This window comes from Lissotriton vulgaris, unplaced genomic scaffold (assembly GCF_964263255.1).
Source record: "Lissotriton vulgaris unplaced genomic scaffold, aLisVul1.2 SCAFFOLD_2501, whole genome shotgun sequence".
Classification (NCBI taxonomy): domain Eukaryota; kingdom Metazoa; phylum Chordata; class Amphibia; order Caudata; family Salamandridae; genus Lissotriton; species Lissotriton vulgaris.
The window spans coordinates 96,946-117,567 of record NW_028254508.1 but is presented as its reverse complement, the minus strand read 5'-3'; positions in this window follow the sequence as shown (position 1 = coordinate 117,567).

Below are 20,622 nucleotides of genomic sequence, written 5' to 3'. Positions count from 1 at the left end.
AATATGTTATTACTATGCTATCAGCTTTGCCTGGTACACTTGGTACAACTGTCTGCACACTGAGAGCTGCACACTCTAGGAATAACCTAACACAAGGTTGCTGGGAGGCCTGATCCTCACACCACATTAGACATAACACAAATAATGTTGATGCCAACATTTTGGGCTCTACGCGGGTTTAAGATAGAGTTACAGGGAATGAACGCAGACACGTGGTGCTGCGCATGAAGAGAGCTGGTAGCTGTTGATGTGATCTACTCCTACTGACATTTAGAGGTATGGGTCCGCCCTGCTAAAGCCCGAATGAGACCTTCTTAGATATAAAATAATATGCTAAATAGGGTGCGCGAAATATAGGTGATATAGATTTCTATAGATTTTGCATTGTAACATGCTATCACCTTTTGCTTACTATGGATTAGTGACCATGCTGCTAACTCTGATTTTTATAATCTGCATTTTGGTATTATACAAGATACTGCGTTTGGGAACCTTGCATTGAATAATAAATATTTCAAACTTGCACGTGTGTTCTTTGACTCTCAGTTTTGGTTTGAAATGATTATATAACAAAAGAGTGTTCATGTGTTCCACGATTCCTGAGGTATTCTAAAGATCATGTTCTGGTTTGTCTAAGACATGGATCATTCCATAATGATCCATGAGACACTGTAGCTAGCTAGGTAAGGGGATTTCTGACACTGAGATGAGTTTTGGATCATCCTAACTCACTGAGGTTCTAGATCTCTATGCACAGTTCTGTGGGAGAACGGAAACCCTGCTACAATAGGGGCATATTTACAAACTGCTATCGCCATCAGAATTACACTTTTAGTGAAGTTCTGGTGGTAACATCCCCTTCTCCTTATTTAGAATGCAGCGTAAAGCCACTTAACGTGGTTTAGGGGCGCCTTGTAAATAAGGCCCCTTTTTATGCTTCACTTAGCGGCAAATGGACATGCAATGGATGTTGCAGTGGGCGTTTTGCCGCAACACCCATTGCATTTTGACGATGCCCCAGAATTACAAGGCTCGGGCAGCGCAAAAAACTAAGGCCAGGTAAAACCTGGTCTTAGGATGGTGTTCTCCTCACATTTTGCTCTTTCTATGTGTGCTGCATTTTGCAGCACACATTGCAACAAGGAGCAAGGGTGTCTGCACTGGTGGTAGCCAGCTTTTTTAGCGCCAATGCTAGGGGCAATGATGGCGTGCACTGTTGCTAGAAATGGGATTTCCGGTTGGCTAAGGTTTGCGCCAAAGCCAGGCAGAAACCACCACTCTAGTCAGGGCAAGGGAGTTACACGTCAAAGATAACCCCTGCTCACCCTCTAGGCAACGTGACGCGAGCAGTAAGGCTTATCCCGGAGGCAATGTAAGTTAAGTATTTGCATACGCACCCAGCAACAACACCCAAGGCCCAGCACAAAGGAAACTCCACACAAGGTTATATATAAAAATAGCCTTTTTATTATAGCAAACACATTAGATAAAAACACACACTTTAAAATGTGCCAACAGGCACAGGCAGAATTTACAGGGGATTATGTACATGGTATAGGGCCACGTGGGCCACTGTCAGGAATAAGCACTTTTAGAACTAGCACTTTGTAGGAATAACACTTAGAACATAGAACATATAATAACGGTAGCACCAAATAGCAAATGTAGCACACAACCAGTAACCACTGGTGAAAGATAAGTACCACCTACTCAACCCTAACCACCTTAGGAAAATATCACGCAGGGAACCATGAACTCGCTAGTATAACTATACTAGGAAAAACAACCACCTAAGCATAAAAATACATTTAGGGGTATAGGCCAGAAACTTCACACATGATGCGTAAAAACACATTCAGAGGTGTCAGAACACAGGGTGCTAAAAACATACTACACACAGTACATTTCCTAACACCCATAGCATTAGCGCATAGATCCCATTTAGCACAAAATATCACATAGGGCATGAACACGTACCCCACACAGGGGCACAACACCAGAACTGTCCCCAAGCCAACTGGCCTCCCCGGGGCTGAAACGCCCGGTGTCCAGAAAGTCAGGGCAGGCTGCGCAGGCAGCCTACAGAAGAAATGCGCAAAGGGGCAAGCCTAAAAGAAGCAGCTGCCCACTAAGTGCTGGGCAGCTGGGAATCTTCCTCTGGGCTCTCTGAATGAAAGTGTGCCTCTCTCAGGCACGAAACAAATGCCCCTGTTACTCTGAATTAACAAATGTGCCCATAGCCTCTCGTGGGCTCTTAGAAGTTGTGCCCTGAGCCTCTCGTGGGCTTTTAATAAAGATGTTGCCAACTGCGTTGGAGTCCCTCCCTGGGGGACTCGAGAATAATGGCCCCCGGAGCATCTCAGGCTTGAAATCACACTGCGCCCTACACGTTGGATTCCCGCTCTGGGACTCGTGGTACAAAATGCCCCCTTTCGAAGATAGCACATCGGGGGGGCGGGCACCAGCAATGTGCCCCGATGACCCCTTTACCACAAACAACACTGGGCCCCACTCACCGGCTCTGTAGGACTCCTCATCCGGTCCCGCTTCTGAGACCGGGTGTCCTCCCTGGCGGCGGGGGGGGCTCTCCGGTGTTGGGATTTAGCCAGGTAATCCATCTAGCCTGTCCTCTCTCTATGCCCATGCATCACTCCTACACCGGTCAGCAGGTACAGCCCCTCCTACCTTCCTTCTTCATAAAAATGGAGCCTGTGCTGACATCGATGCTTGGTTTCTATCCTTGTCAGCTCAGCGGTTTCCTGGGACATCTGGATTGCTTTTCGGGACTTTTGTCTTTGTTTGTAGCTGTTGCTGATCGCGAGGCGCGGCTGCGCTTCGAAGGTTCGCGGGATCGCGGACATTTGCTTTTTGGATTTCCTGCCGGATTGTAGGGAAATTGGAGCCTTGTGCCAGGACTCTTCTGAGGATTAACATCGCTCATTTTAGAGACTTGAACAGTGTCTGTGCACGGTTGTGTGCAGACGCCAGTAGTTCCGGAAAAGCCCTACTTCCGGGTTTGTGTTTACCTATCCTAGTTGTTGTAGACTTTTTGTACGCTTTCACGAGGATAGCGTTTCCTAGTTCTTTTTTGGGTGTTTTGAGTACTGTGGCCACAGATATTGGGTCTTTGCCTGATATATTTGCTTTTTGGGTATTTTATGCACAGAAGAAAGGGTTTTTTTCAGTCTAAGGACTTGTTCCCCTTTTTGTTCGTTTTCCCTGGTGGGTTCAAGTTTGGATATAATTTTTCCTGCATACTTGCTCTACACTACAGAAGAAGCCAGATTACCACTATGAGAATGGTAAGCTATGAGTGTGGGATATATCATTGTTAATGCATATTCCTAGAGAGACAGGCCATTATATAGGCTTATGTATATGGTTTCTTTCATCCTCTGCAGATTTCCATAGTCAGCTGTTGCCCTGGTGAAGACGTGGGTCAGGAGCAGGTCTAGAACAATTCCTTCGTGTATTCCATCCCTTTTTCGTTTTTTCCCACCCTCTCCCTACGCTTGGATCGCAGGTTCATTGTTATAGATCGGTGAGCCGCGTTCGGAGTGGGTGGAGGGTATTGTGCTTATCTTCCCCTCTGCAGTGTTGGGAAGGTTGGGTGTTGATCTGACATCCGGCTGCCGGGACGTCCTGGGAGGCGGGGTAGGCTCCCGTTCTCCCTCTCCTCACTGACGACTTCTGCTGCGGGGCTCTCGAGAGCTTCCCTGGTGCCGCGGGCGGTGCTCTCCTTCACCGGAGCGGCCCTTCCTTCACTCGGGCTGCGGCTGTGATTTCCCTGCGCAAATACAGGGCAAAGCGAGGGGTAGGCACCCTCGGAAGTTTAAATATTAAAAAGCTGCAGACCTGCAGGGTGGGCACCTGCTTAGATTTATAATAAAGATGCGGGCCAAATGCAGGGTGGGCACCTGCTCGGAAATAGGCAGAAGGGGGGATCCCCCCGCCGGGAAATCCTTCGAGATAGGGATCGCCTCACTAGCGAAGCACAAGCGCTCTTTAGCAAATGGAGGCCAGCGCTTCCCAGGCGCTCACAGGCAGGCATGCAAATCAAAAAGTCCTGAAGTCTTTAGGCAGGCAGGGGGGACAAGGCTGGGCCCAGGGGCCAGCTCACAGGGCCCTCCAGGCAGGGAGGCAGTCCTCAGTGGCGGTCCTCCTGGTGCCCAGCAGCAGCAGCCCCCCTCAGGAAAGGATCCAGGAAGAGAACACTTACCTAGGGTCACAGCCCTTTTTTATATACACATTTCCTTTGTCTGGGGGCGCAGGGTGGGGGGAAACCATTCACAGTTGGTTTTGGAGCACTCTGATGTGCTCAACCACTCTTCCCATTCACTGGCCAGGCAAGGGTAATCAGTCGCACCACAGGGGGCGGAGCCAGCATTGTGTGGGCAAAGCCCAGCCCTATTCAGGCCACAGGTGCACTCCTCCCCAGCCATCAACATGCAGATCTCCCATTCACCACTGGGGCAGACCCATTCTGACTCCTGGAGCCTGGTATACCAGCCAGCTCGAGTCAATCACAAGCCAGCCAGTCCTTTCACCTAAATTACACAGAGATGCCAACTTCTAGAAGTGGCACTTCCACACTAAACACAATAACGCCACACACATCATCGCGCAGCATTTAATCACACGAATCCGCACATACCAAACTCGCATCTGCACTTCCCATGCATCAGGAACTACCAGGGACACATACATTCCCCATGTATTCCTATGGGAGGGCAGGCCAACCTTACTGCACGCACACACTTTACCCTGGGACACAGTGGTAAAGTGCGCAGAAGCCAAAAATCACTAACACCAAGTCACATATCAAAAGCAAAAAGTTTAGGGGTGAACCTACCAGAAGGGCCAAGTCCAACAACCGTATTTTTGTAAATAAGGCGGATCCCTGTATTTAGAAGATTTTGGAGCATGACGTTACCAATTTTGGAGTAACACCGCACTCTGACATTTATTGTAAATATCCCCCATGGTGTCTTATCCAGGCCTTATTCCAACTTAAACTAAATAAAATCACATGTTAGTTCTATTTCCTGGTGTGACCGTAGAATTTTGTATTGGTCCTTGAAGGGGAGAGGCTGATAACAGTAGGGGCCTTTCTTGGCTTGAACCCCCACTTTAAGGCCCCACCTCCTCCTCACATGCTATTTTTGTAAAGTTAGAAGGTCTGTAAAGCTGCTTTCAATCACATTATAAAATATTGCCTGGCATATTTTTTGAAGTTTTTATAAAATATTGCTTGATATTTTAAAAAGTTTTGGAAAGTTCTATTTTTCTTTTTTACTTAGTACAAAAGCACCTCTCATGTTTTATTTTTTTTTATTTTTGGAAGCATTAACCTCCCTCTCTTCCTTTGCTCAAAAGGATTCCCTTCTTTTCGGAGGTCAGTCTGCCCATCACTCAGCCATCTATATCGCGACAGGAGAATCTCCCGACAGGCGCTTCAGGCACTTCATGGTATTGGTATTGGAAAACTTTCACTTTTCCTCTCCTGTCCTGGAGGCGTAAGTGCTGGACAACACCTCCGAGGGAGGCCAGAAAAGAACAACGCCATTGCTGGATGCTGGGAAAGTATGATTTGGTTCAAGTTTAGTTGCATTTGTTAGTGAGGTTCTTGTCTCACTTCCCCATCGCTTGGTGTCACTGTGCAGTGTGCAGCAAAGTTGTTGTCCCAGATTTTACAGTAATAATCGGCCTCGTCGTCCCCCAGGGCCCCGGTGATGAGCAGGTGACAGGTGTTACTGGAGGGGTCCTTGGAGGCCGAGAACCGTTCGGGGGTCCCTGAGGCTCTGCCTAAACTAGAAGAGTAATCCAGCAGGTACCTGGGGGGGCTCCCGGGCCTCTGTTGGTACCAGCGGACGATGTAGCCGCCAATGCTGTCGCCGCTGCTCATCACACAGGGCAGTCTGGCCGTCTGTCCCGGGGTCACCGACAGCGAGGACGGTTGGGTCAGCACCGGCAGAGACAAGGAGCCTGCAAGAAAATACAAGGAACAGGTGATTACATTAGCCTGCCCTATTTATGTTAAACTGTTAATGGACTAATTAAAAGTAAACACATTCAGTTCTTACAGGCACAGAGGGCGCTGAGCGCGAGGAGGAGGGGGGCCCAGGACATGGCGACGCGTCAGAAGGGCTCTGGTCTGAGGTGCAGACGGATCTCGGGGTGAGGGCCCCAAAGTCATCCTTAAATCCTTGCAGGGGAGGGGTCAGCTTCTCTATGCAAATAGGCTTGCGGCTCATTGGCTGATAGAAGACCCTCCTGACCCCTTCCAACCCTCGTCTCATCTTCCTGCATCTCTCAAAGGCTCCATCGCTCGAGTTCACTTTAGGAGAGAGTCATAGTGCAGGGTTTATAAGAGCAGACACGTTTCATGCTTGTTAAATCAGATATAATATTAAATGTTACAGCACAAAGTATCTCCTTTGACTAACAAGGCTGGTCCAAGTTAATCTTTACATTTAAACTCATTATGAGTGATTCATATTTCGTTGAGTCACAGCCAAAAAAGGCCACAAAAAAAGAAGAGCGTTTGTGGCTTGAAAGATGCCCCCGAAATAGAGAGGACAGATGTCAACAATAGGCAAATCTCCCATCTACCCTATCTAGAGTCTGTCTGCCAAAGTACACGTGACTTCACCCCAGAGACTTTGCTCAAGGCACTGATCCGGAACCGTAAGTCTCAAACATCGGTCATTTGAAGGGTGAAGGGCGCCACCCAGTGGATATATCTGGAACTCAGCCTCCCTCGCAGAATGCTGCAATTAATTGTTCGCATGACAGGCTCTAGTAAACTTTACTCCAGGTGTCTCGTGACACTGAGTGGCGGCAACTCTGCAGCAGATTAGTTTTTACGCGCGAAGGGATGCTTGTGCCAAAAGTAGAGTGCAGCAGTAATTGACATTGCATGATGCAGGCCCAAACCTTCATTAATTTGCACTAAGGAGCATAATGAAGCTGTCCCAGTGCACACACCCCTCGGATTCAATACAATCCCAGGTCCACTAACGTCAAGCAAAGTAGTGTGACTCAGCTCTGAGTAGATCCAAGGGACAAAGAAAAACAGCCACAAAAAAAGAAACATCGCCAGTGCTTCATTTGTAAAAGAGTAAGTGCCGGGACCATATTCTTTTGCAGACACCTCTGCCCAACAATGAATTGATGAATACCAAGGCTGTGCAATTGAATTTTGCCTCATGGCTCTTTCTTCCACCAACACACTCTCCCTTTGTTGTTATCTCACTGCGTGTTCCTTTAAATCTGTGATTTCTTTGTCACAGTTTTCCTATCTTTCTCTTCCTTCTTTTGAATTTGGGGGCATATTATCAACAAATAGCAATAATTATCGCTAAATGCGCTTAGTGCATTTTTTTTAATCGTTGCGCATCGCCGGATATTCTTGCTGAGATAACGTGCTATTAGCAACGTTTGTCTCTAAAGCGATAAAATATTCGGCGATAGCTGCTCAATGCGTGAACATCGCTGGAAATCCAGCGATATTCAGGCATTATCGCTAATGGGGACTTAACCTGAATATCCACCTCCCATTGGATATACAGGTTAAGTCCTGGTCTGAGCAGGCATTAGCTGTTGGCGATATTGGTGCTTAGCATACATTTTTTTATTGCTTCGCCTGCCTTGCAAATAGGCAATAGCTGTGTTAGCGACTTGTTTCAGTCGCTAACAAGTTAGGTACGCCCACTTTGCATGTCATTAGTGATAAATATCGCTGACATGCAAAGCGGGCCCCAAACCTGCAGCTATCACCTACAAGCTGTCGCTAACTGCTGTTAGCGACAGCTTGCTAATAGGGCGATAAAAATATTGCCTCTTTAGCGGGAAAAAGTCCAGCTAAAGCGGTAATAGTGCCCTTGCTAATATGCCCCTTGTTTCTTTTTTTCTCTCCTGTTCTGGGTCGAAGTCTGAAGATTAAAAATAACTCTGAGTACCCAATACAGGGTGGCCGTGGGTTCGACCTGGAAGCACTGGCTCAAATGAAGCACTGATTGCAGCGATATATGTCCTCATCTAACATGATTTTCAAGTAATTACATAAATTACTCTATCTTCTCCTGGTTGGTTGTCTCTTCTTAGAGATCTGTATTTGAGATTGAGGGGCAAACTTAAAAAAAAATGTCGGCGAACGGGACTACCCCAAATTTGGCAAGGCCGGTCTCTGACATTTGTAAAACGCAGGAATGCACAGTATGAATAGCTTTAAACATAGGTAAATACTGTGAGAACAGAATCAAAATTGACTAGAGTGTACCTTTTGCCTTGTCAAAGTGGAGGTTCTCATTCCCTTGACTTCAAACTGGGAGAATAATTAAATGTAATTCATCTGTAAAGCCTACGTTATCAAATTACAAGGGGTCTTCCTGAGACTTTCTTGTATTTTTCCTATGACCCTCATAAGCCCCCCTTGTAGTACTACATTTTGTACCGCAACTAAGACACTCGGATCATTCACTCACACATTCATACTCTCATGCACAGTCTCAGACCAGATTTGTCTTCTATCTTTCTATTTCTATTTAAAATTATTTGTACAGCGCACGTACACCTGCGGTTTCTTGGCGCTAGTAACTGAGAGAGGTCAGAGGGGAAGTCCCGGGGTAGGCGAAAAAAGAGAGACTAAGGAATTATTTAAAGGATTTGGCAAAAAGATATGCCTTGAGTTGTTTTCGAAATAACAGATATGAGGTGGAGGCTCTGAGTTCTGCAGGCAGGGAGTTCCAAAAAGTCGGGGCGAGGGTCGCAAACTTCGAGCCTCCCCATTTCTTTCTTCGAAACCGTGGGACAGTAAGAAAGGATTGGGAAGATGACCTTAGTTCTCTAGATGGAACATAGGGGATGATCTCTGAGGAGATGAAAGCTGGGGCCGTACCCAGTCGTGCTTGGAAGGTGATAGATGCAAGCTTAAACTGGACACGGGCCCAGACGGGAAGCCAATGTAAAGCTTTCAAGAGAGGAGTGGTATGAGAGGATTTAGGGAGTTTGAACACCAGGCGTGCCGCCTGGTTCTGGATCTGCTGCAAACGCCGAAGACTATATGCAGGGATACCTGCATATAGGGCGTTGCCATAATCCAGGCGGGATACGACCATGGCGAGGGTGATAAGTTTTAGTGCATCAAAAGAAAAGAAACGGGACACCTTGCGAATGGTGCGAAGGGCCAAGAAGGAGGAAGAAACCACAGAACTCACCTGGGAGTGAAGGGTAAGTTGTGAGTTGAGCTTGATGCCAAGGGTTTTAACCAAGGTGGAGGGAACGGGTGGGGCACCAAGGGAAGGGGGCCAGAAAATGGGGGACCAGGGGCTGGATGAACCACCCGTCAACACCAGCTCGGTCTTATCTGGGTTGAGCTTAAGATGGTTGTGGTTCATCCAGTCTCGGATATGCATCATGACAGTTTGAAAGTTGGAGATAGAATCGGGGGAAGAGGAAAGGTTGAACACAAGCTGGAGGTCATCCGCATAATTAAATACGGTGACCTCCATTTGTTGCAATGAAAAGATAAGAGGGGAGATGTAAAGATTGAATAGGAGGGGGGAAAGGGAGGAACCTTGGGGAACCCCGCACTGAACATCGCGGAAGTCTGCAGTGAAGTCACCCAGGCGAACAGCCTGGGTGCGGTCCCTCAGGAAGGAGGATAACCAAACCAACGCGGTACCCCCGATCCCCGCCGCCCTGACACGGGAAAGCAAGATGGAGTGGTCCACCGTGTCAAAGGCGGCCGAGAGGTCGAGGAGAACCAGGGCCTGAGGTTGGTTGGTGTCCATTCCCTCCCTGAGGTTATCAAGGACCGAAAGCACTACAGACTCCGTGGAGTGTGCGGGGCGGAACCCGGCCTGGCGGGGGGCAAGGGCCCCGTTCTTCTCCACGAAAGAACTCAGGGCGTAGGTGACGTGACGCTCGAGTACTTTCGCCAGGAAAGGTAGGAGAGAGATGGGGCGGAAATTGGCTGGGATAGAGGGATCGGCACCAGGTTTTTTCAGGATAGGGACTATAACAGCAGATTTAAGTGAACTGGGTACCACACCCTGGGATAAGGAGCTGTTGAGAAGGTGAAGGGGGGGATCTGAGCAGTTAGAGAAGATATGACGGAGGATATGAGCTGGGCAGGGATCTAAAGGGGACCCTGATTTAACAAGTGGGATTATGGCATTTATTGATTCCTTGGTTAGAGGTGGGAGGGTAGTGAGATGGTCCTTGGGAGGAGGACACTGAGGGTCCACAAAGGTAGGGGAAGGCAAGGGAATATTGGTTTTGATAGTTTCGATTTTTTGAATAAAGAAATTATTTAGGGAGTGACAAAGTTCCAGAGAAGGGGTGGGTTTAAGAGAGGTTCGGTCCGAGAAAGCTAGATTGTGAACAATCGAAAAAATTTCCTTCGATTTGCTTTCGGCTGCGAGGATTTTGGAGGAAAAGTAGATGGTTTTTGCCTCAAGGATGTTTTTCTTATATAGAGTCAGGATGTTTATAAACTCTAGGCGTAAGAAGGGGCAGTAGTTTTTCCTCCAGGCCCGCTCAGCACGCCGCACCGCCAATTTAGTGGCTTTGAGATCTTGATTAAACCACTGGTTGGCGTCTTTCTCTCGTTTGGTTGAGACCCGCTTCAGAGGAGCAATGGTGTTACAGCCTGCAAAGAGCCATTGATCAATGGCCGTGACCTGAGAGCAGGTAGATAGATCTTGGAGGGGGGGAGCGGAGGAAGTGAGTATGGAGGATAGACTGTCAAGGTCTACTCGGCCCCATGCTCGGACCCAGGTGTTTTTGGGGAGCGGGGGCTTGATCGGGGGGTGAATGGGAAGAGAAAAGGAAATCAGGTGATGATCGGACCAGGTGCAGGGTGAGATTGAAAGGGATTCAACGGGGCAGTTGGAAGACCAGATCTGGTCGAGAGTATGACCTTTGACGTGGGTGGGAGAATGAATGTGGGAGGTAAAGTTGAGGGAGAAAAGGGTATCTGAGAACTCCTTGGAAGATGGGCATTCGGCTTGGTCAGAAGGCCAAAAATTAAAATCACCCAAAAGTAAAATAGAAGAGTTGTTAACTGTGATAGTAGCCATCACATCCAAGAAATCCGGGAGGAACAATAAGGGAGATTGGGGAGGACGATAGATGAGAATACAGGTAAGAGGGGGCGTAGTGGAGGTGGTACGGATGGCTAAAAACTCAGTAGTAGCGATATCAGGAAGGGACAGGGGCTGAAAGGGGAGGTCGGTTCGAGCGATGACCGCCACCCCACCTCCGGCTTTACCATTAGACCGGTCGGCCCGGATAGCGTAGTATGGAGCTGGTAAAGTAGCCAGTAAGGTGGGGAGGGAGTCGTCACGGAACCAAGTTTCTGTTAAGAAAAGAAGGTCGGGGGCATGGAGATCCAGTAGGACCGACAGTTCATGGGCGTGGGCAACTGCAGACCTAGTGTTTAGATAGATAGCCGTGAGAGACCTAGGAGCCGCTGGAGATGTGCCACCACTGGAGGGAGTCGGGGGCACAGGTTGAAGCCAAGGTATAATCAAAGGGGCAGGAGGGGCTAAGCCAAGAGACGAAATGTGGGAGCAGGTGGAGGCAGATAGCGGCCATGGGCCCCGAAGGCGGCGCAGTTGGGCAGGAGAGTAGGTGGTAACGCGAGCAGAGTGACATGCCCCTTGCCCCGGCCGGTCGCGGACGAGCGCAGACGAGCTTGCCTTAAGCGCGCCTTCGGCGCGCATTCGTCGCGCCCGCTGCGCTCGTCCGCTGCGCTTCCTGCCGAGGCACATAATTTATGTTGATTGGTCGGGGCGTTGGAGGGGGTGTGGCCAACCGAGGTGGGCGTGTCTCGTGGCTCGCCTCGCCGTCAGGAATGGCGCCCAAGATGTAAATAAGCGTTGCAGCGCGAGGCGCGCTGTTCAGAGAAGCAAGGGTCAAGCAGTTATTAAAAAGTACAAGGTATTACAGTGATTTTAAAAAGGTGTCTTTCGCTCTCCCGGCTTCCGCCTCAGGAGACTCTGTCAGTGTCGCGCTTAGAGAGCTGCGCGCACTTTTTATAGTTTTGGTGAGGGGGCGTGGCCAACCGAGGTGGGCGTGTCTCGTGGCTCGCCTCGCCGTCAGGAATGGCGCCCAAGATGTAAATAAGCGTTGCAGCGCGAGGTGCGCTGTTCAGAGAAGCAAGGGTCAAGCAGTTATTAAAAAGTACAAGGTATTACAGTGATTTTAAAAAGGTGTCTTTCGCTCTCCCGGCTTCCGCCTCAGGAGACTCTGTCAGTGTCGCGCTTAGAGAGCTGCGCGCACTTTTTATAGTTTTGGTGAGGGGGCGTGGCCAACCGAGGTGGGCGTGTCTCGTGGCTCGCCTCGCCGTCAGGAATGGCGCCCAAGATGTAAATAAGCGTTGCAGCGCGAGGCGCGCTGTTCAGAGAAGCAAGGGTCAAGCAGTTATTAAAAAGTACAAGGTATTACAGTGATTTTAAAAAGGTGTCTTTCGCTCTCCCGGCTTCCGCCTCAGGAGACTCTGTCAGTGTCGCGCTTAGAGAGCTGCGCGCACTTTTTATAGTTTTGGTGAGGGGGCGTGGCCAACCGAGGTGGGCGTGTCTCGTGGCTCGCCTCGCCGTCAGGAATGGCGCCCAAGATGTAAATAAGCGTTGCAGCGCGAGGCGCGCTGTTCAGAGAAGGAAGGGTCAAGCAGTTATTAAAAAGTACAAGGTATTACAGTGATTTTAAAAAGGTGTCTTTCGCTCTCCCGGCTTCCGCCTCAGGAGACTCTGTCAGTGTCGCGCTTAGAGAGCTGCGCGCACTTTTTATAGTTTTGGTGAAGGGGCGTGGCCAACCGAGGTGGGCGTGTCTCGTGGCTCGCCTCGCCGTCAGGAATGGCGCCCAAGATGTAAATAAGCGTTGCAGCGCGAGGCGCGCTGTTCAGAGAAGCAAGGGTCAAGCAGTTATTAAAAAGTACAAGGTATTACAGTGATTTTAAAAAGGTGTCTTTCGCTCTCCCGGCTTCCGCCTCAGGAGACTCTGTCAGTGTCGCGCTTAGAGAGCTGCGCGCACTTTTTATAGTTTTGGTGAGGGGGCGTGGCCAACCGAGGTGGGCGTGTCTCGTGGCTCGCCTCGCCGTCAGGAATGGCGCCCAAGATGTAAATAAGCGTTGCAGCGCGAGGCGCGCTGTTTAGAGAAGCAAGGGTCAAGCAGTTATTAAAAAGTACAAGGTATTACCTTTGAAATCTCGCCTCTATCGTCATTGGCACACCCATGCTTGAGAGGGATCCTGGAGCTTGCCAAAACTGCAAAAAATCTTTACATTGGTAGGTTTCTGTCTCTTATTCATAGTTTCAGAAAAGGCCATCGTGAATTGAAAAGACTGGAAACTTCTAGATCTTTTTGTGGAAGCATTTCGAGTTGTTTGACTATCAACAAGATTGCATATTTTCACTTTTTGATTTCATTTCTTTCAAAGTATAGCACTTGGAGGACCATAATTAAAAGAGAATGGAATGTACTGTAATAATTGATCGTCGTACGAAATCACCATATCGTGGTGGAAAACAGTGACAGCAAGCTAAATGGTCTTCGATGTGCTCACACAAAACAGAGGCTTGGCGATCAAACCAGATTAGGGGTGATGTACTCGTTTCTTGTAGAATTGATGACCGAATGTTGTAACTTCATGTTTATATTGTTCATTGTTATAAAATATAAAATGGGACCTACACGAATCCGTACTTTGATCGCAAACTAACTACACATGTGAATGTATAATGCCGCCGCACCTCCGGGTTGGTGGCTAATGGGCTATGTACTTAAGAACATACTACGTACATAAAATAAGGTGGCGGCCGGCCCCAGAGGTTGTAGGCCAGGAGCTGTGTACTGTTTATTAATGATAAATAAAGGTCTTTAAAAAAAAAAAAAAAGGGAATCAATGGTGGGTTGGGACATTTGCATTTCTGCATTATTGATTGGCTTGCCACCTTGCACAGCGAGAGTTTGTCAACGCGAGTACGCCGTGATCACATATCGCGGGAGTTCGCAATTGCGAACACGTAGATGCAGTGGGCAGCAACAATCTCGCACTCGCGAAACTACAAAATTTGCAATTCTGCACAAGAAATTCACCAGCAAGCAGCTTAAACCTTCTGGAAATGATGATTTTTATCAGAATAACTCCTCAGGTTGACATTTGCCTGCACTTTTTTTTGCAAGGAGTCCGTTTTTTTGGGGGGGGGAGGAAGGAAGTGCCCCACAGTCTCCAACTTCCTGTTCCTGTCCAGCAGGCTCCTCCCAGTGCTTTCTTCATGTGCTGGTCACTTTCATTCGGATTCTTCACCTGGAAGGATTACTTTTTGTGGATGCTGCTGGATATTTGGATTTGAGGCCTTTTTGACTTTCTTTGGATCACTTTTGGATTAGAAATTTCACAAGTAAGTTTGTTTGGGGCATTACAGTTGCTGCAACTACAATTTGGGAATTTTCGATTTTTGGGCTGTTATTGTGGCCTTTTCACCAGGGGTAGTGAGTGGTGCATGGGCCTAGTCTTTCTGTGGGGTGTCTTGAATTTAAACATCATGGAGGGCCTGGATGGCTTGGGATTGTGCTGATTTTTCTGTGATTTCCATTTTTTTGGGCTGTTGTTGTGGCCTTTTCACCAGGGGTATTGAGTGGTGCATGGGCCTAGTCTTTCTGTGGGGTGTCTTGAATTTAAACATCATGGAGGGCCTGGATGGCATGGGATTGTGCTGATTTTTCTGTGTTTTTTGATTTTTTTGGGGTGTTCATGGGGACAGGCCATGTGGGTGGGGGCCATTTTGAGTGCTACTACAGGCAGGCCCTGGCCATGTGCTGGGAGGCAGGGGGCCATTTTGAATGCAGGCAGTGTTCTTAGGTCTGCAACCATTTTGCCTAGCTTTCAACCTTTATGCCCAGGGGTAGTGAGTGGTGCATGGGCCTAGTCTTTCTGTGGGGTGTCTTGAATTTAAAAATCATGGGGGGCCTGGATGGCTTGGGATTGTGCTGATTTTTCTGTGATTTCCATTTTTTTGGGCTGTTGTTGTGGCCTTTTCACCAGGGGTATTGAGTGGTGCATGGGCCTAGTCTTTCTGTGGGGTGTCTTGAATTTAAACATCATGGAGGGCCTGGATAGCATGTGAGTGTGCTGATTTTCCTGTGATTTTCGTTTTTTTGGGGTGTTCATGGAGACAGGCCATGTGGGTGGGGGCCATTTTGAGTGCTGCTACAGGCAGGCCCTACCCATGTGCTGGGAGTCAGGGGGCCATTTTGAATGCAGGCAGTGTTCTTAGGTCTGCAACCATTTTGCCTAGCTTTCAACCTTTATGCCCCGGGGTAGTCAGTGGTGCATGGGCCTAGTCTTTCTGTGGGGTGTCTTGAATTTAAACATCATGGATGGCTTGGGATTGTGCTGATTTTTCTGTGATTTTCGTTTTTTTGGGCTGTTGTTGTGGCCTTTTCACCAGGGGTATTGAGTGGTGCATGGGCCTAGTCTTTCTGTGGGGTGTCTTGAATTTAAACATCATGGAGGGCCTGGATGGCTTGGGATTGTGCTGATTTTTCTGTGATTTCCATTTTTTTGGGCTGTTGTTGTGGCCTTTTCACCAGGGGTATTGAGTGGTGCATGGGCCTAGTCTTTCTGTGGGGTGTCTTGAATTTAAACATCATGGAGGGCCTGGATGGCATGGGATTGTGCTGATTTTTCTGTGTTTTTTGATTTTTTTGGGGTGTTCATGGGGACAGGCCATGTGGGTGGGGCCATTTTGAGTGCTACTACAGGCAGGCCCTGGCCATGTGCTGGGAGGCAGTGGGCCATTTTGAATGCAGGCAGTGTTCTTAGGTCTGCAACCATTTTGCCTAGCTTTCAACCTTTATGCCCAGGGGTAGTGAGTGGTGCATGGGCCTAGTCTTTCTGTGGGGTGTCTTGAATTTAAACATCATGGAGGGCCTGGATGGCTTGGGATTGTGCTGATTTTTCTGTGATTTTCATTTTTTTGGGCTGTTGTTGTGGCCTTTTCACCAGGGGTATTGAGTGGTGCATGGGCCTAGTCTTTCTGTGGGGTATCTTGAATTTAAACATCATGGAGGGCCTAGATAGCATGTGAGTGTGCTGATTTTCCTGTGATTTTCGTTTTTTTGGGGTGTTCATGGAGACAGGCCATGTGGGTGGGGGCCATTTTGAGTGCTGCTACAGGCAGGCCCTGGCCATGTGCTGGGAGGCAGGGGGCCATTTTGAATGCAGGCAGTGTTCTTAGGTCTGCAACCATTTTGCCTAGCTTTCAACCTTTATGCCCCGGGGTAGTCAGTGGTGCATGGGCCTAGTCTTTCTGTGGGGTGTCTTGAATTTAAACATCATGGATGGCTTAGGATTGTGCTGATTTTTCTGTGATTTTCGTTTTATTGGGCTGTTGTTGTGGCCTTTTCACCAGGGGTATTGAGTGGTGCATGGGCCTAGTCTTTCTGTGAGGTGTCTTGAATTTAAACATCATGAAGGGCCTGGATGGCATGGGATTGTGCTGATTTGTCTGTGTTTTTTGATTTTTTGGGATGTTCATGGGGACAGGCCATGTGGGTGGGGGCCATTTTGAGTGCTTCTACAGGCAGGCCCTGGCCATGTGCTGGGAGGCAGGGGGCCATTTTGAACGCAGGCAGTGTTCTTAGGTCTGCAACCATTTTGCCTAGCTTTCAACCTTTATGCCCAGGGGTAGTGAGTGGTGCATGGGCCTAGTCTTTCTGTGGGGTGTCTTGAATTTAAACATCATGGATGGCTTGGGATTGTGCTGATTTTTCTGTGATTTTTGTTTTTTTGGGCTGTTGTTGTGGCCTTTTCACCAGGGGTATTGAGTGGTGCATGGGCCTAGTCTTTCTGTGGGGTGTCTTGAATTTAAACATCATGGAGGGCCTGGATGGCATGGGATTGTGCTGATTTTTCTGTGATTTTTGTTTTTTTGGGGTGTTTATTGGGACAGGCCATGTGGGTGGGGGCCATTTTGAGTGCTGCTACAGGCAGGCCCTGGCCATGTGCTGGGAGGCAGGGGCCATTTTGAATGCAGGCAGTGTTCTTAGGTCTGCAACCATTTTGCCTAGCTTTCAACCTTTATGCCCAGGTGTAGTGAGTGGTGCTTGGGCCTAGTCTTTCTGTGGGGTGTCTTGAATTTAAACATCATGGATGGCTTGGGATTGTGCTGATTTTTCTGTGATTTTGGGTTTTTTGGGCTGTTGTTGTGGCCTTTTCACCAGGGGTATTGAGTGGTGCATGGGCCTAGTCTTTCTGTGGGGTGTTTCGAATTTTAACATCATGGAGGGCCTGAATGGCTTTGGATTGTGCTGATTTTTCTGTGATTTTCGTTTTTTTGGGGTGTTCATGGGGACAGGCCATGTGGGTGGGGGCCATTTTGAGTGCTGCTACAGGCAGGCCCTGGTCATGTGCTGGGAGGCAGGGGGCAATTTTGAATGCAGGCAGTGTTCTTAGGTCTGCAACCATTTTGCCTAGCTTTCAACCTTTATGCCCAGGGGTAGTGAGTGGTGCATGGGCCTAGTCTTTCTGTGGGGTGTCTTGAATTTAAACATCATGGATGGCTTGGGATTGTTCTGATTTTTCTGTGATTTTCGTTGTTTTGGGCTGTTGTTGTGGCCTTTTCACCAGGGGTATTGAGTGGTGCATGGGCCTAGTCTTTCTGTGGGGTGACCTGAATTTAAACATCATGAAGGGCCTGGATGGCATGGGATTGTGCTGATTTGTCTGTGTTTTTTGATTTTTTGGGATGTTCATGGGGACAGGCCATGTGGGTGGGGGCCATTTTGAGTGCTTCTACCGGCAGGCCCTGGCCATGTGCTGGGAGGCAGGGGGCCATTTTGAATGCAGGCAGTGTTTTTAGGTCTGCAACCATTTTGCCTAGCTTTCAACCTTTATGCCCAGGGGTAGTGAGTGGTGCATGGGCCTAGTCTTTCTGTGGGGTGTCTTGAATTTAAACATCATGGATGGCTTGGGATTGTGCTGATTTTTCTGTGATTTTTGTTTTTTTGGGCTGTTGTTGTGGCCTTTTCACCAGGGGTATTGAGTGGTGCATGGGCCTAGTCTTTCTGTGGGGTGTCTTGAATTTAAACATCATGGAGGGCCTGGACGGCATGGGATTGTGCTGATTTTTCTGTGATTTTCATTTTTTGGGGGTGTTTATTGGGACAGGCCATGTGGGTGGGGGCCATTTTGAGTAGTGCTACAGGCAGGCCCTGGCCATGTGCTGGGAGGCAGGGGCCATTTTGAATGCAGGCAGTGTTCTTAGGTCTGCAACCATTTTGCCTAGCTTTCAACCTTTATGCCCAGGTGTAGTGAGTGGTGCATGGGCCTAGTCTTTCTGTGGGGTGTCTTGAATTAAACATCATGGATGGCTTGGGATTGTGCTGATTTTTCTGTGATTTTGGGTTTTTTGGGCTGTTGTTGTGGCCTTTTCACCAGGGGTATTGAGTGGTGCATGGACCTAGTCTTTCTTTGGGGTGTTTCGAATTTAAACATCATGGAGGGCCTGAATGGCATTGGATTGTGCTGATTTTTCTGTGATTTTCGTTTTTTGGGGTGTTCATGGGGACAGGCCATGTGGGTGGGGGCCATTTTGAGTGCTGCTACAGGCAGGCCCTGGTCATGTGCTGGGAGGCAGGGGGCAATTTTGAATGCAGGCAGTATTCTTAGGTCTGCAACCATTTTGCCTAGCTTTCAACCTTTATGCCCAGGGGTAGTGAGTGGTGCATGGGCCTAGTCTTTCTGTGGGGTGTCTTGAATTTAAACATCATGGATGGCTTGGGATTGTGCTGATTTTTCTGCGATTTTCGTTGTTTTGGGCTGTTGTTGTGGCCTTTTCACCAGGGGTATTGAGTGGTGCATGGGCCTAGTCTTTCTGTGGGGTGTCTTGAATTTAAACATCATGGAGGGCCTGGATGGCATGGGATTGTGCTGATTTTTCTGTGTTTTTCGATATTTTGGGGTGTTTATGGGGATAGGCCATGTGGGTGGGTGCCATTTTGAGTGCTGCTACAGGCAGGCCCTGGCCATGTGCTGGGAGGCAGGGGGCCATTTTGAATACAGGCAGTGTTCTTAGGTCTGCAACAATTTTTCCTAACTTTCAACCTTTATGCCCAGGTGTAGTGAGTGGTGCATGGGCCTAGTCTTTCTGTGGGGTGTCTTGAATTTAAATATCATGGTTGGCTTTGGATTGTGCTGATTTTTCTGTCATTTTCTTTTTTTTGTGCTGTTGTTGTGGCCTTTTCACCAGGGGTATTGAGTGGTGCATGGGCCTAGTCTTTCTGTGGGGTTTCTTGAATTTAAACATCATGGAGGGCCTGGATGGCATGGGATTGTGCTGGTTTTTCTGTGATTTTCGTTTTTTGGGGTGTTCATGGGGACAGGCCATGTGGGTGGGGGCCATTTTGAGTGCTGCTACAGGCAGGCCCTGGCCATGTGCTGGGAGGCAGGGGGCCATTTTGAATGCAGGCAGTGTTCTTAGGTCTGCAACCATTTTGCCTAGCTTTCAACCTTTATGCCCAGGGGTAGTGAGTGGTGCATGGGCCTAGTCTTTCTGTGGGGTGTCTTGAATTTAAACATCATGGATGGCTTGGGATTGTGCTGATTTTTCTGTAATTTTCGTTTTTTTGGGCTGTTGTTGTGGCCTTTTCACCAGGGGTATTGAGTGGTGCATTGGCCTAGTCTGTCTGTGGGGTGTCTTGAATTTAAATATCATGGATGGCTTTGGATTGTGCTGATTTTTCTGTCATTTTCTTTTTTTTGTGCTGTTGTTGTGGCCTTTTCACCAGGGGTATTGAGTGGTGCATGGGCCTAGTCTTTCTGTGGGGTTTCTTGAATTTAAACATCATGGAGGGCCTGGATGGCATGGGATTGTGCTGGTTTTTCTGTGATTTTCGTTTTTTGGGGTGTTCATGGGGACAGGCCATGTGGGTGGGGGCCATTTTGAGTGCTGCTACAGGCAGGCCCTGGCCATGTGCTGGGAGGCAGGGGGCCATTTTGAATGCAGGCAGTGTTCTTAGGTCTGCAACCATTTTGCCTAGCTTTCAACCTTTATGCCCAGGGGTAGTGAGTGGTGCATGGGCCTAGTCTTTCTGTGGGGTGTCTTGAATTTAAACATCATGGATGGCTTGGGATTGTGCTGATTTTTCTGTAATTTTCGTTTTTTTGGGCTGTTGTTGTGGCCTTTTCACCAGGGGTATTGAGTGGTGCATTGGCCTAGTCTTTCTGTGGGGTGACTTGAATTTAAACATCATGGAGGGCCTGGATGGCATGGGATTGTACTGATTTTTCTGTGATTTTCGTTTTTTTGGGGTGTTCATGGGGACAGGCCATGTGGGTGGGGGCCATTTTGAGTGCTGCTATAGGCAGGCCCTGGCCATGTGCTGGGAGGTAGGGGGTCATTTTGAATGCAGGCAGTGTTCTTAGGTCTGCAACCATTTTGCCTAGCTTTCAACCTTTATGCCCAGGGGTAGTGAGTGGTGCATGGACCTTGTCTTTCTGTGGGGTGTCTTGAATTTAAACATTATGGATGGCTTGGGATTGTGCTGATTTTTCTGTGATTTTTGTTTTTTTGGGCTGTTGTTGTGGTCTTTTCACCAGGGGTATTGAGTGGT